The following is a 12672-nucleotide window of genomic DNA, read 5'->3' as shown; positions in this document are numbered from 1 at the left end:
TTGAGCCACATTCACCCTTTGTGAAAGAGCCATTTGTCTCAGCACTCTCTTGAAGTAATAGATGTTTATGACAGAGTAAATCAATATGCACAATATGTGTGTGAAGAGCATACTTTTCAATATGTATGTACAATGGTCAGAAAGTGTTCATTGTGTTACCTATAATCCCAGTGCCTCTCCTCATACCAGTATTGGGAAAACTACATTTACAACTCCACAGGGTTGGTGGAGTAATTGATTACATATATTCAGTTTACATGTAATCTGATTACAAAAATGTTGTAACTAACCTGTTACATTACAAGCAACAATATTGTAATCAGATTACATCTACTTTTGAAAAACTAGATGATTACTACTTTGATTACTTTTAAATTCAGAAAGGATGTTTGTGGAAAAAAATACATTGACACCTTTCTGTTTTCACAATGACATTCAATTCAGCATTGAAAAAAGGCGCAAGTTGAAGTTTTTTCCACCTGAGCGAGTCTGACCACAAGTCAGAGACCATTATAATGACACTCCAAATGCGTTTGATGGATCCTGAGTTTGGGTAATCTAAAAATGACATTGCTGATTTCAATTTTGGAGAGGGAACTTTACCGGATTACATTTAGAAAGTAACCTACCCAACCCTGTATCTGCACATGGTAAGTGCTTCTCAGGTCATTTTATGTCTGAATACCCATTTCAGTTCACAACAATGAGGGAAGAGGCAGCAAAGTTGGCAGAGTGCTACACGTCTTGGCCCTTTGTCTCTATGAAATGTAGATCTTACTGTATTGAGTGGGATTTCAATTTAACAATGAAATGATTGACATTAATTGGCTTATACTTATCTTAAAGCCCTTTCCAACTGTAATGATTCTCCGAAATTGGAACATTCAAAATCTATCTATAGGACACTTTGAGTCTGTGGTGAGGGACTAATGTTATGGACATTCACTGCTAGTAATATTGACTTTGTGCGAACATTTGTTGCCTGGCTAAATTTTCTCTGAGCATTTAATAGAGCTTTTACATGGCCATAAAAAAAATGATGCTGTTAATTTCTCCAAGATGGTTAATCTGCTGCAGACCTTCTTGGCCAATCACTATTGATTAATGTCCTCATTTACAGACAATCATTGATGTCACATTCAACTACTTTATCAGTAGCCTATGCATTCAACCAGGGTGTGTCCTACAGTGTATCCATCAATATAACCCTGTTCAAGTCTGTTCTTCAATCCATTCATCACTCATAGACGGTTGTTTGATTTATTCAGTTGTTTCCAGATAGTGGGTTTCCACACTGTCAACTCCCTTCATCCGTGATATGCAAAGCATTTCTGAAAGAGCGGTGTGCAATACTGGTATCAATGATTTAATACACTATATATACAAAAGTATGTGGACACTCTTTCAAATTAGTGTGTTCGGCTATTTCAGCCACACCCGTTTCTGACAGGTGTATAAAATCGAGCACACAGCCACGCAATCTCCATAGACAAACATTGGCAGTAGAATGGCCTTACTGAAGAGCTCAAGTGACTTTCAACGTGGCACCATCATAGATGCCACCTTTCCAGGGGTCAAAGTAGATTTCATGTCTTACGTGTATGGGACACTCAATTGTGCGCAGTCATTTTTTATTATACTACAAACACTACAGTGTAGCCTACTCTGCTGACACTGACTAACAGATCAATAAAAACTATGTTTTCTTATCTATATAATTCGTCTACGAAAAGGGGAGACACAAATACAATATGATATTCATCTAAGCTGGAGAAGGAAATTATTGACCAAGAACAAACAAAAGTGGGACTGACCCAATAACAAAGACAGTGAATATGCACACTCACCGATGTTCTCCGCTGGTGCCAATAAGATACTGTAGGCTACAGTTCGTTCAATTAAGTTAATAATTTTGATGACTAAAAGACAGATTGTAGTCTTTTCAATGTAATCTCTTTACAGCAATAGCCATTTGCTTTCCAAACAGCTTTTCCGCTATTGTATTTTTACTATTGCGATATGCCTGGCTGGGTCTCTGCTTTTCACTGACAGTCGCAACTCAACAATCATCTATTTGGTATTTGAAGCTCGCGCTGCCCAAATTGCGGCCATTTCTGTAGGCTATGCAATTTAAAACAATCCACAGTTTAAAAAAAAAGCTTATGTTATTTTGTGGCCAATCATGCTTCCTGGTGTAGTAGCCAATTTTTTTAAAATGAATTTATGTATTTTTGTATAGACAGGGGTAAGCTAATTAGGGTATATCATTTTGGCAATGTAATTCAATTTACTTTCGGGAAAGCGTCCCCTAGCCTTATGGACACGCCTCATATGCCTTTTAAAATGGCATTAACACAACCAGTCATTATGTTTTCATCTGATTGTCAAACAATCACTTAACAAAGGGGATCCTGTAGGCTACGCGCACATTCGTCCACTCACAAAATAATTGCAGCTTCCAAACCCCAACAGTGCACACACAATTTGATGACAGGAAAGAGACATATGTTACAAAACACCTACGTGTATTATAATGACATTCTGCGATTGTCAATGGGCCTACTTTTGTAGCCTGAATTGATGCAACCACTGTTGTCCAAGCGCGCCTCCGTCTCGGCCACTCATCTCCGCCTTGTCCACGGCGTCTCAGCCACTCATCTGCGCCTAGACAAAATATAAGTCTTCTCCTCAAACCTCAAAACATTTTGGAGCGTATACCAGCCGGTTCCAGGCAATTGGCTAATTGTTCATGCGGCTGATAAGCAGTAATGTTAAATAATGGTGTAATAGTCTATCGTTTTTTGGGGCATGTTGTATTAATTGTGATATGCTCACGTTTTATCGGTACGGCGTACCACTCACTATCGAGTTCCAAACTGCCTCTGGAAAAGTCAGCACAATAACTGTTTGTCAAGAGCTTCATGAAATGGGTTTCCATGGCCGAGCAGGCACACACAAGCCTAAAATCGCCTTGTGCAATGCCAAGTGTCAGCTGGAGTAGTGTGAAGCTCGCTGCCTATGGAGCAGTGGAAACGCGTTCTCTGGCAGTCAGACAGACGAATCTAGGTTTGGCAGATGCCAGAACGCTACCTTCCCCAAATGCATAGTGCCAACTATAGTTTGGTGGATGAATAATGGTCTGTGGCTGTTTTTCATGGTTCGTGCTAGGCCCCTTAGTTCCAGTGAAGGGAAATCTTAACGCTACAGTATACATTTACACTCTAGACGATTCTGTGCTTCCAATTTTGTGGCAACAGTTTGGGGAAGGCCCTTTCTTGTTTCAGCATGACAATGCCCTCATGCACGAAGCGAGGTCCATACAAAAGTGGTTTGTTGAGGTCAGTGTGGAAGAACTTGACTGGCCTGCACAGAGTCCTGACCCCAACCCCATCGAACACCATTGGGATGAATTGGAACGCTGACTGCGAGCCAGGCCTAATCGCCCAACATTAGTGAAGGACCTCACTAATGCTCGTGTGGCTGAATGGAAGCAAGTTCCCGCAGCAATGTTCCAACATCTAGTGGAAATCCTTCCCAGAAGAGTGGAGGCTGTTATAGAAGCAAATGGTGGACCAACTCAATATTAATGCCCATGATTTTGGAATGAGATGTTTGACAAGCAGGTGTCCACATACTTTTGGTAATGTAGTTTAATTAAATCACTATGAAACCGTGACTTCTCGATATTACACTCGGCCTTTTATATTCCGGGGCCTCGTTTGGATCACTCCGCTTCCCATGGTCCTTTGTGGGACGCATTTTCAACCCTCCGGTCCCGCTCCAATCACTAGGCGCATCGAGGTGGATTCTCTTCCACATGGATTGGCGCTCTAAGCATGCGTGTAATCACCAAACATCTGCGACTCATTTAGAATATTTTTTCGAATTTCAGGGGTGAAATATTCCAGAGAGGCAGGCTAAAGGCCCTAAATATTTTCCTTTTCATGGTGTCGGAGTGTGGGGTATTTGAATTTGAATCTTAAGTCGGCTATTCACCCACCAGGTCTCTGGGCACCGTCCGGGTGGGCTAGGGAGATAGCAATGATGTTTACCAAAAACGTGTCTGGGTTCCCTTTGTTGTTGTTTGAATCCCAGATTGAGCCATTAGTCTTACTCGTTATATGTCTGATCCATTGAATGAATATGTGTAGGCCTACCACATGCCGATTTGCTTTTTCAATTTTCCTACTGTGATGGCTGACAGATCACAATGATTTATCTGGCACCCCACCTGTTCTCCAAAGGCAAGTTAGAAGAGCAGGCTACATACTGAAGATGGGGTAACACTGCTTTGACAACTGATGTAATTAATAGTGAAACCCACATGGGGTATATTTAGTGTTTTGAGGACATGGAGATATGGCCTTCCCTATGTTGTTAATTATTAATCCTATTCCAGCGGAAGTGTGGATATGGTTGACGTCGCATACTAAATCAGTTAATAGACCCTCCATGACCGTGTGATGTTGGTTTTGGCAGTGGTGATCTCGAGTCCACGTCCAGCACGCACAGGGTTACCACCTGGGAGCCACCTAGCGCTCTCACTCGGCTGCGCTGCCATGTCAGAACTTGTGTGTGGACTGGAAATATAACATATATAGACCTCGCGGCAATGCATCTAAGCAGTAGCCAAAGAGCTGCTGTTACAGGTTGTGCTTGCCCGATTAAACAAAATCAAGACGATTCCCTGAGCTTCTCCACATTTACACGCTCAGTGCAACCTAATCAACAGCTCTCAAAAACAGAAAAGGATAATAGAGAATTAGGATAATAGAGAAGTTTGTCTTCTTATTCTTATTACTGTATTAATATTAATAGACTATTACTTTGAATTTGCTACCATTAGTCTATTATAAATTATAACAGTTCATCTTAAACATGTGAGAAAGACTGTGGCCAATTTCTTAATGCACTGATCAAAATCAATCAGTTGTACCTGTATTGTTTGCAGGGTGGTCGTTCACAACATGCAGGCTGGTTAGCCCACAGACACACCTATTTGGAGTCACTATCATCCACAAGCGTTCGGTCTGTCCTCTTCTGGGTGTCAATATGACAGATCAGTTCACATGATGGCCTGTGGACTTCTGTGTTTTGTAAAACAAGGATATGCATGGGAAATAATGATTTGACACCAAAAAATCTCGGGCACCCGGAAAAACATTTTTTTCAACAGTCTTCTCATCTCCAGGCAGGCTAATTGATAACTGCGCTATCTCAATTGTTATCAAATAGATCTGTTGCACAGCCGCGTTTAGAAGGTCGACGCGCTGTTAATAATATGAAGTAAGTATTTTGTTAAATTAGTGCCTGAGGTATGTAAAATGTGGACTTTTTAACCCTGGCCACGGGATAAAATCTCAAGGAATCCGCGCGCTCGTCCGAATCTTTTTCAGCACCAAGGACACTTACTCAAGCGCGCCGCAGCTCTGAGGCGCGAAAACTTCATTCACTCTCGGTCCAAGTCCTGCCTTCCTTCATCGTGAGTATCCACCAATTGTTTATTCAGCAGAATAACACGAGATTTATCAAAAGCTTCACCAAGGATATGAAGTGCACGACCTAATCTGTGTAACCTATCCGACTTGGAATCGCTTTGAAGTGAGATTTATTTGACAGGTAAGAGCTTTTGTTATTTGTGTACATTTGTACCCAGCAACAGCAGCGTGCATTCTGTATGCAGGATTACGACCATGTGGATGTATTTGTACGACTGTATCAATGCAACAAAGCTTTGTTACAGACATAGAAGAGATAATGATTGATAATGACAATATACAAACTACTGGATTAGTGTATCAGGCTAATCCCATTCTATTCCTACTTCGTTTTGACACACCTCTCTTAATGTCTAGAATTATTTGTACATCATTTGTTTGATTGACAGGTTAAATACATTAAGGATTTTTTTTGTGAATGCAATTACTATAGAATAGGGTTACTTGGTTGTAATAGTAAACAAATGAGATCATACCACCATCCTAATAATCTTTATCTGTTTAGATCTTTGAGCAAATTTAGTAGAGACACTAATACATGAGATAATCCAAAAGGGACTCCTCAACCATGATATATTTGACTGTGTTTCCATCATTCAACATCTATGTCTATAATGCTTTTATTTTATTTCATCTGATATTTAATGATAATTGATGTGACTCAAAATCAAGTTGCATTTCCCATAGATCATACAGTTGATCAAATTATGATGTTTCCTAAAAGGGGGAGAAGGGGGAGAAGCCTTATCACAACGGCAATGCATCTTGGTGTCTTTCTTTGAGCAAATGATCTTGTAAAACAATGGCGAGCCCATGGCAGCACTCAGACCCAGAGTGCAGAGATGTTGATTAGGGTAAATAATTCAAGATGTGGCTGAAGAGGAATATGTTCTTCTCTTCGCATCTGGAGATGCGAGCAGAAAGAGGAACAGGAGGAGGAGACGAGCCACTCTTTGTGCAGCCATATCTTTATGAGGTCCAAATGGAATCCATCTCACCTGTATCAGCGTGGTGCAGAGTGGGCAGTGGCCCACGGCTAAGTGTGCACACGGGGGAGGGGTGGAATCATGCTAATCCCCCTAGGTGTTTTCAGAGTAGCTGCTTCTCAAAGTATCTCAGAGCATGGCGGAGCAGTGTTATCGCTGAGCACCCAGCGTGTTAAGATTCTCCTTATCCACTAAGAACACAAGCGTCCCCAGCACCGGGCCACGGAGGTCAGGTGACTAATGAAGTGTTGTATAGATGGACGGGAGCACCTTACACCAGTTCACCCACCTGTCAAGCCACCGCACCTTGAAGTATGCCACCACCATTCACCAGATCCATTGAGCACGGTCTAATGGATGGATCTACTGTATAGAAAATAATTTATAGATTCCAGTCAACTTCAGTGTGAATGTACATGGGTAGATCTGTTTTATCATTTTGTTAGAGCATGAACTGATATACAGTATAGAGGGAAACCATAGAGATCCTATTACATTCTAATTTCTAATTCTATGGGGAAACCAAAGTAGCTAACACAACTCAAATGCCTGATAAGATATCTCCGTGTCACCCGGGTCTCTTATTCATCATTTGGGTTTAATTAGCTAGCCGTCATCTGTGATTAAAAAGCAGGATGATGAATGGCTGTGGTCCTATCAAACAGGACAGCTTAATTACTTACACCTCCTTTTGGCCTCTTAGGCTACCGATCTCATTTTAATACACACACACACACACACACACACACACACACACACACACACACACACACACACACACACACACACACACACACACACACACACACACACACACACACACACACACACACACACACACACACACACACACACACACACACACACACACACACACACACACATCATTAGTTGATTAAAAATCACTTGCCGATCAAATAAATGCCTGAACATAGGACATTGTTTCACATCCTAGGACATTGTTTCAAGTGTGAGTTATGCTTCCAGGCATTTTTGTGCTTCCATAATAATGCAGCTAGAGTAGTATGCAGCAGATGTTGTGTGTGTCCCTGGACTGGTATACCTGTAGAGCTAATAGAGAGGCCTGGGGACAGTCAAGGATCCCTGAGGTTGCTATGTAGGACCAGGGACAATGTGTGTTCAGCCATGCATCTGTCTCACTGAAAGTTATTTGGTTTATGTTGTGAGAATCTGTGTTCCCTGCAGCACATATATCATTTGTATTGGGGATGTATGTGTTTTTGTGTGTACAGTTTGTGTCTATCTGCATTGGGGACGTATGTATTTGTGCACGTGAGTACAATGTGTATTTGAGAGATAACAAGACAGAATGAGAGCATGTCTCAGGTTTCAGTTTAGGATCAGGGGGTCCGCACTTGTTTCTTTCTTGTCATTGACGGTGTGTGTGATGAATAATGGAAAGACCCACAGAAAACCTAACGCAGCCCCTGAAACATAAACACCATGCCTCCATCACCCTGTCTGGGCCGATCACAGCTCTGCCTGTAATGAGCTCACGGACACACAGAGAACACAGAGAGGCGAGGAATCTTAAATGAGGTAGTACACAGTGAGGTGGAATCAGGCCCCTGGGAAGGGGAGAAGATCTGGTACTGTACCAGGGGATTCCCTCTCTCACACAGGTGCAGAGAGTGCCAGGGATGGAGTTACTGTAAGGGAGGAGCTGAGAGGCAGAGAAAGCTAGTAATGACAGACACACATGACCAAATCCAAACCTATTCTTTGTTTAATAGCTGAAAAGTCTGGACCTCTTGGTCTACTGTCAGCTCATTGATGAGGAGAGCAACCGTGGTGGTGTGAGATTGAGTAAGTGCCTGATTTGGTAGACATCTTCTTAATTGCTGTATATGTCCACTCTTTGTTATTCAGCACCGGCCTCAGATTTCCTGGGCTGCTATCGTTTAAACTTCAATTACCGCTTTTTCCCTTAATTTGTTTGGTATCAGTGACCTTATTTGGAAAGTTCAGTGCTCTTCATTTTCGGAGATGGGTTTGTCTTTTTGCCTCAGCAATCTCAGTGGTTATCATTGATCCAGTCAATCTCCCAGGCCTGGATTCATGGAACTGGATTCAACTGGTTATTCCTCTGCAGTTGAAGTGTTACTTCATGATAAAAATGAATGAAAACGCTCCTGAAGAAACTTTGTTTGTTATACAACTTTTCAGCACTGAAGTTGAACGTCTTTCTGGGCAAGTTGAAGTCCACAGTCTGTCAAAGAGAGAAAGGAAGTGGTTTTCAATCTATAACAAGTATGATCAAACCTGTAGCGAGTTCTGAATGGGTATATAAGATTATAATTAAAGATTACGATCACTTTATTCGTCAATTGTACACAAAGGTCCAACCGAAATGTGACTTCTGCTTTTAACACAACCCCTCCAAAAGACACAAATACACACATACAGCTATTGGAGAGGTGCGGGGGGCAATGGCATCTAGGATTTGATACTACCAACCCCCCGGTTGCCAGCTCACTTCCTGTCAGACCCCCCCCCCCCGATATCTATCTACCCAGACTGTCACTAAATGAGTTGATAGAGAGAGACAGAGAGAGATGTTAGACACAGAGTTAGGTAGAGATATATGATGGGGAGCCCCAAATGAAAGACATATTTGTCAGGCTGCCACTGACTGCTAAGGTAGTTCTCTCATTGCACTACCATGGCCAGATTAGGGGGATGGAAATTGTGATTTCTCCACTCATTGTGTTCAGATTAATTACTGTCAGGCTAGACTTGGCACAGCGTGGCGTCACATTTGGAACGATGTGGAGTGGACTTGCCAGTGTTAGCGTGTGTCATGACAATAAATTATTTATAGACGTTAAGCATGTTTATTCTGTGATAACTGGGTGATATTTGTCATACATACTTATAAATCCATTACTCAAATCTAGTTGTATGGGAATTGGAAATTAAGATTGCTGCTTTAAAAAAAAGTTTGTTCAGTTTCTCAAAGATGCTGATGTCATTTTCTCATAAAGGGGGTTGCCACAGGTGGTTCTCTGATTGCAGGGCAGGAGGTTGATGAATTGTTTGGGTTGGGTGATGTGAGAGCTCAGAGCACTCAATGACCCCTCCCTTTCCCATTAGCAGACCATTCCCCAGTCTTGCTCCGCCCAGGCCCATTCTCGTTGTTAGCTGGAAATGTGATTTTGGGGGAAGCCTGGCTCCCATCACCCTCCTCTCCTCTCCTGTCGATGTTGTGCTCCCAGGCAATTATTCCACAGGGAACCTCCTCCCTGGTCTTCCCTGGGCTCCAGCCTGCATATAGATGCCCACTCCCCAGCCTACCTGCCTTCCTATTATCATGCTAATGCTGCAGCTCTCCACTCCTGCCTGAGGAGGTGATTGAAAAAACGGAGACAAAATAACACCTTGTGAAGCTCTTCCTCCTCTTTCCTCTTCTCCGCCCTCCCTCCTTCTCCTCCCCCCTCTTCCATCCTTGCTTGCTTTCCAAAACCTTCCCATTCCTTCACACCACCTGGCTTGAAGAGTGTAAGAGTCTGGCACTCTCCAAACACTTGAATTAAAAAGGCCATCTGGTGAAGCGGAAAGCAGAAACTAGAGGGAAGAGAAGGGAGATGGCTGCATGGGAGGAGAGAGGATGAAATGAGGCTGGGTGCTATTTGAAGTTAATACAAATCAAATTGTATGTCACGTGCTGAATACAACAGGTATTGTTTACCTTACCGTGAAATGCTTACTTACAAGCCCTTAACCAACAATGCAGTTTTAATAAATTTGAGTTCAAAAAATATTTACTAAATAAAATAAAGTAACACAATAAAATAACAATAACAAGGCTATATACAGGGCTTACCGGTAACAAGTCAATGTACGGGGGTACAGGTTAGTCGAGGTAATTGAGGTAATATGTACATAGAGGTAGGGGTGAAGTGACTATGCATAGATAATAAACAGCGAGTAGCAGCAGTGTAAAAAAACAATTTTGGACGGGGAAATCATTGTAAGCCTGTTGACCGTAAAGAAGACATCGCATTATACGCATTATCCTTTGCTGTCAGACAGTGGTTGTGGGGAGAGGTGCTGTACAGTTTCACCGTGTTTATCTGACTCTCCGGGGCTAAGCCAAACGCCTGACATTCCCACTCTCATTTGGTATTGGAGAAAAAGACCTGTCAGCCCACAAAACGCTGCAGCAGAGAGATGCTGTAAAATAAAATGCAATGTGTCACTTCTAGCATACATACATCCACAAAACCCACAGGCATTTTGCCTCTAAAGCATCTGCAGAGCAGAAATAACATTGACGGTTAGGGTGTATTGGTGAATTGAAGATATGCTGGTGATTTATTTGTAAGTTACAGGTAGAATAGAATACCTGGCAGTAAAGTGTGAAATAGAGCCATGCATTGGTTGATGGATGTAGTGGATGAAGTATGTATGTGAGTGAGAGGATGGGGCCAGTTTACAGCAGGCTTCTTTTCCAGTGCTCCCACAGGATGTTACTCAGTGGTCAGATTGGTCCACTTGTCCTCTCATCGGCCTCGCCCGTCTCGTCCCAACCCTTCAGGTCTCCGGTCAAGTTTCCATGGAAACAAAGAGTATAGAGAGGTTACCTAATGAGTGGGAGAATGTGTATTGGTGAGATGAGCATATATATCTCTGAGTGGATATGCACACACACACACACATACAGATGTATGCACACGCAGGCATTCACACACACGCACACACACACACACACGCACACGCACACGCACACGCACACACACACACACACACACACACACACACACACACACACACACACACACACACACACACACGTACATACACACACACGTACATACACATACACATAGACACACTTTCTTTCGCACGCAAACACAGGCGAGCACGGAAGATCTACAGCAATGACTGAAAAACTGCACTTTTAGATTTTTAGATTTCAGAGAATGGTACTCTACTTAATTTAGGTAGTAAATATCCTGCCATACAGAGCCGTATACAACATGAGATGGTCGATGGCCATAGTGATGGATAACATGAAAGAGTACTTCAATTCAATAGCGTTCTCCCAGACGCTCAAAACAAGGAAACACTTTGAGAAATCCAAATGAAATCAGTACAAAGCCAGACTGCCTTTTTTATGACTCATTTTCATAATCTCTAGCTTTCTCAGTGAGCGGATTTGACTGGCAGAGGCAGCTAGTGGCAGTGGCTCATGCAGATGATGCTGGCTCAATATCGTGCTCCAATAAACTGCTCCCTTTCCTCCTCTGTAGTGTGGCTAATTAAACCCAGGGGAGGATGGAGGAGAGAGTGACATGATGCTGGCTGCTGCCCCTCCTCTGGACCCATCCATCCATCTCTACTGGAACCACACTGGGTCTGGGTCCTCACACAGCTCCACACCCAGGGCCTTGCTGCTCTACTTGGGCTGTGTCCCAAATGGAAGGCAATTCCCTAGTGCACTACTTTTGACCAGGGTCCATAGTGCTCTGGTCAACAGTAGTGCACTATGCATGGAATAGGGTGCCATTTGGGATGCAGCCAGGGTCTGGCTCTGCCTCCCTACTGACCAGAGGGGAGGGGCAATTTGGATCAGCATGGTCAACCAGTTCACCTTTGAGTTGAATTGGGGAAACATGTTAGTAATTAGTAGGGATAAAAACTAAGAAAAAAAAGAAACGTCCTCTCACTGTCAACTGCGTTTATTTTCAGCAAACTTAACATGTGTAAATATTTGTATGAACATAACAAGATTCAACAACTGAAACATAAGCTGAACAAGTTCCACAGACATGTGACTAACAGAAATGGAAAAATGTGTCCCTGAACAAAGGGGGGGTCAAAATCCAAAGTAACTGTCAGTATCTGGTGTGGCCACCAGCTGCATTAAGTACTGCAGTGCATCTCCTCCTCATGGACTGCACCAGATTTGCCAGTTCTTGCTGTGAGATGTTACCCCACCAAGGCACCTGCTAGTTCCCGGACATTTCTGGGGGGAATGGCCCTAGCCCTCACTCTCCGATCCAACAGGTCCCAGATGTGCTCAATGGGATTGAGATCCGGGCTCTTTGCTGGCTATGGCAGAACACTGACATTCCTGTCTTGCAGGAAATCACACACAGAACAAGCAGTATGGCTGGTGGCATTGTCATGCTGGAGGGTCATGTCAGGATGAGCCTGCAGGAAGG

General features: G+C 42.9%; 1 protein-coding gene across 2 annotated transcripts in view; it reads left to right on the top strand.

Moving 5' to 3' along the window:
- The first annotated feature begins 4651 nt into the window (after window positions 1-4651).
- LOC129847357 (metabotropic glutamate receptor 2-like) overlaps window positions 4652-12672 on the top strand; it is a 65604-nt gene continuing 57583 nt past the window's right edge. Inside the window, exon 1 of one of the 2 annotated variants that reach the window (XM_055915137.1) lies at window positions 4652-5482. The gene's annotated coding sequence lies outside the window, so the exon portion shown is untranslated. Of the gene's footprint in view, window positions 5620-12672 lie in introns of both variants that reach the window. The other variant, XM_055915129.1, reaches the window with a different exon arrangement.

Source organism: Salvelinus fontinalis, chromosome 3 (assembly GCF_029448725.1).
Source record: "Salvelinus fontinalis isolate EN_2023a chromosome 3, ASM2944872v1, whole genome shotgun sequence".
Taxonomy (NCBI): Eukaryota; Metazoa; Chordata; class Actinopteri; order Salmoniformes; family Salmonidae; genus Salvelinus; species Salvelinus fontinalis.
Note: the sequence above shows the minus strand (reverse complement) of the source record. Positions and strands in the feature narration are given on the sequence as shown.